Raw genomic sequence first — 3,782 nt, 5'->3', positions numbered from 1 at the left:
GCGCTTAGGCGGACCTCCAATGCCTTGGCTCACCTAGGCACCTCAACAACCATGCTTTAGTGGGTCCAAACTGACCTATATCAGGGTTATTGAACCCTAGGTTGCATCACCGCCTTAAATGATTTTCCCTTAACTTATAACCTATTGGAGCTGCTAATCCATCTCAACATCCTCACTTGGGTACATTTATTTATTAGTATGCTGTTTCTTAATCGCTCGACATACTGGTTAATACACCTTTGTTGGTCTTATAGGCTTACAGCTGTCTTATAAATTGGTCCATCCATGACTAAAACCAAGATGCTGTCTCCAGATTATAGTGTCAGAGTCAATAGATTAGCTTTCGGAATCTTCAGTCACTAGTTTACATGTTTGGCATAGCAATTCTTGGAATCCTTGATGCTATTTGTTGCAAAACTTTGTCTAAATAAAGGTGTCATCATGTGTCTGACATGCCAAGGGCATGATGTCCTGATTTTCTGTATATCAGAAAATGGACTATCAATAATAATTTTTTGCATGGATTATTGCCTTAAGTATAAATTTGTATACCCACTTTATTGGAGATGCATAAAGAGCAAAGGAATAAGGTTAGATCTGTGGTAGTTCGTTCATTGCAGTTACCCTCACTCTTTTTCTTAAATATTCCTTTGGGTATGTGGGTATGGTCTGGGCGTAAACTGGTAACTTGATATGAGAGTTGATATGGGTTGTGCACTTTCTGTGTTTATAATCATTTTCATCTCTTGGTTTTGTAGGGATGTGAACATGCACTTTTATGCCTGCAGCCCAATGGCATTGTTGATCCCAAATCTCACATCTTTGCAGATCTGCAAGCTATCAATCAAATCAAGAAGTTGAAGGATGTTGCTTTGGCATTAGTTCCTTCAAATTCTCGTATGTCCTCCTTGCTGTTAGCACATTTAAGAAGAAGAATCAAAATAATCATATGTTGTAGAACCCTTTTCTCCTTCCCCCTTGGTGTTGGCGATATAACAAGGTTGGCCAATGATTGTCAAATGAGTTACCTGAAGTTATAGGTTAAGAAATCAGGGTCCAAAACTAGAAATCGACAACCAGATTCAAAGCAACCAGAATTGAAGTATTTCAGAGTATTTAATTATTGGAGTATTCATCAGTTACAGATGCATAACAGTTAACTGAAATTTCAGAAAGGTAACTCAGAATTCCAAAAATTGAAGAAACATACTAGAACTAGGACTCTTCTAGTTCGATGGAAAGATGGCAGTTTTAAACCAGGAAACAAACCAGCAGAATAGTGATTTACTAAACTGAAAGACAAGCCTGAAACTAGAATGCCATGAACTAGAAATTTAGAAATGACCTGATTCTTCAAGAGAGAGAGAGAGAGATGATCCAAGCTTCCCACCTGGAACATGACTGGACTCCCACCAGCCTGCCTTAGCATCTGACCAAGGGAAATCGTGTGCTTTAATGGCTGGTTATATAAATATATATAGAATTTCAAAATTGACTCCTAACGTGACTAGAAATTCGCTTAAACCAGCTAGTAATCAAACTAGCAACTTAATTGACCCTGATCTGTTTGTTTTGTTTCCTATGGATCTAAACCTTTTTCCGCTTCCCTATCAATTTCTGAATCATATCCCAGGTTGTTCCCATTTTAGAGAACTCGGTGACTGCTGCAGGAGAAGGTTTGCACTTTATTAAGACTGTAATGAAGAAACCGGGAGTCTTCTTCATGTGTTGAATTACGCAGAGTTGACACTTGCTGCATGGGGGAGTTGGATCTCATGGAAAGATACTAGTTCATTGTTTCCAAGTTTGTTGCCTGTGATCTACTTAGTAGAGATGTGGACATCAAATATGTGGCAGTTGCTGAGGTTACCATTTATTGTTTGTTGAACGTCGTCCCATATTTTCTGGGATGCTTGATTAGAAGTTGGGAAGCTACTGCTTCTTTCTCTCGTTTTTTGCACTCCTGATTCTTCACATTGCTTCTCACTCTTTAACCATGGAGTGCACATTATACCATTAATCCTTAAATATCTATGGAAACTACCCATCTTTTTGACCCATTGTCAGTTCTTTACTTATATTTGCTTTGACCGGACCATGTTATCAGAGATGCTTTGGTTTTGTTGGCAGATCTAGTCCCTTTTAATTTTGGTCTTCTGGAAGGTGGGGTGGTTATTCCCTATTCTTTTTGTATATGAGTGTAATTCTCTTGAATTATCCAATCCAAAAGCTAAAGCTATTAGGTGGAGAGGTCCAACTGGTATATGAAGTCATCCATAATCCCAAACTTAGTCAATGTGTAATATTATTCCTAAACACTTCTCACTAAATTCTGCTTTTATTTTCCTAGTTGATATTAACTTTGTATTTTGCAATACGTTTGGTCTATTTTCAGCAGTCTCTTTAATCTAGGTTGTTACTTTCTGTATTTTGTTTGTTGATTCAGCAGTTCAGGCACAGACATCCGAATACATGAAGAAGAAGAGAGTTCAACAGAGCAAAGAGCGTGGTTCATGTGCAACTGATAGAGATTGCATAGGAAGTTCAATGTTCAGAAATGGAATTAAGAAGCGAATCATGTGGAAATTGCATGAACATCAAAGCATGCAGCAAGTACCGCTGAATCATAGTAAAGATCATTACAGATCTTGAAGGGTTATGATATGAAGATCATTTCAACATATTCATGGCATTTCTTATAAATTTGCATGTGTGTCTCTTCAACCTCATAGCCTAGATCTCTTGTTATAGCTGTCACAATGATAAAATGACTGTTAAGTTTCAGGGATTTTAAAAGTCTTGAATGTGTGTGTTCACCAAACAGAGAATGAATTGATTAAGCACTCAGGACAGCAAAACATACATGAAAAATGTAATTGTTTCTAATGGTTCAAGATAGATTTAGATTCTTCAAGATAGATCTAAGTCAATTCTTATATTAAATAAATCCAAATTTCATTCATATAATTCGGTTTCAGCCGAATAATTTGTTTGAGTTTAATAGTTGCTGTTTTTTACAGAACTTTAGTAAAAAGTCGTATTTTTGCTGAATAATTCATATTATTCAGTTCGCCTAAATAATTCAAAAATTCCATTGCATTGTTGATACATTGATTGATGTATCTGGTAGTCCCTTATAATTTGATCCTACACAAACCTACTCTTTCAAGCTGCTTTTTTTTAATTTTTTTTTTTAAATCAGAACTGATGGGACCTGTTGCGTTAAGAAATAGATGGAGTCTCCAGTGAGTAGCCTTGCACAAAGGAGCAAACAGACAAAGAAGATGAGGGCCAATGGGTTCCGACGGGGGACTCTCTGATGCCTAAGTTAGGTCTTTTTAGCAAACAGATGAAGTTACAAGAGTGTGATCCCCTTCCATATTACCTTTCTATTTATAGGATTGGTTTGGTGGATTGATGTGGTAACAGAAAATCCTGGTCTGACAAGTGATGGAGCCTCCCTGGTTGTCAGGAGAGTGTTCTTGTTTATCAAGTTATGGAGAGTCCCTATCTGATAAGGTCTCTCACTTGCCAAGGTGTCACACCCAGCTCCCTACACCTAGGGCTATATGATTGGAATACCCCTTGTATTCTACACCAACGCCAAGATCTACACTTGTAGTGCCACGAACACTGACCCAACAATATAACCTTAATCACAGTATCAGCATAACATCCAAAGTTCAATGGGCCTCAAGCCCCGATCTCTACGGTACTCCGTAGGCATAGGCATCACAAGCGTAGTCTGAGCTATGCCCCTCCTAGCTGGAAGCAACCTAAAT

The 3,782-nt window shown here is 37.9% G+C and overlaps 1 long non-coding RNA gene across 1 annotated transcript; it reads left to right on the top strand.

The window, feature by feature from the left end:
* The first annotated feature begins 409 nt into the window (after positions 1-409).
* Positions 410-2,690, top strand: LOC122648377. The gene is made up of 2 exons (XR_006331063.1): positions 410-897; positions 2,450-2,690. It is a non-coding gene; the product is annotated as an uncharacterized LOC122648377 (long non-coding RNA).
* Positions 2,691-3,782: the final 1,092 nt, after the last annotated feature.

The sequence above is a fragment of the Telopea speciosissima genome, unplaced genomic scaffold (genome assembly GCF_018873765.1).
Source record: "Telopea speciosissima isolate NSW1024214 ecotype Mountain lineage unplaced genomic scaffold, Tspe_v1 Tspe_v1.0913, whole genome shotgun sequence".
Taxonomy (NCBI): Eukaryota; Viridiplantae; Streptophyta; class Magnoliopsida; order Proteales; family Proteaceae; genus Telopea; species Telopea speciosissima.
The sequence above is the reverse complement of the archived record's forward strand: the minus strand, read 5'-3'. Positions and strand labels throughout refer to the sequence as shown.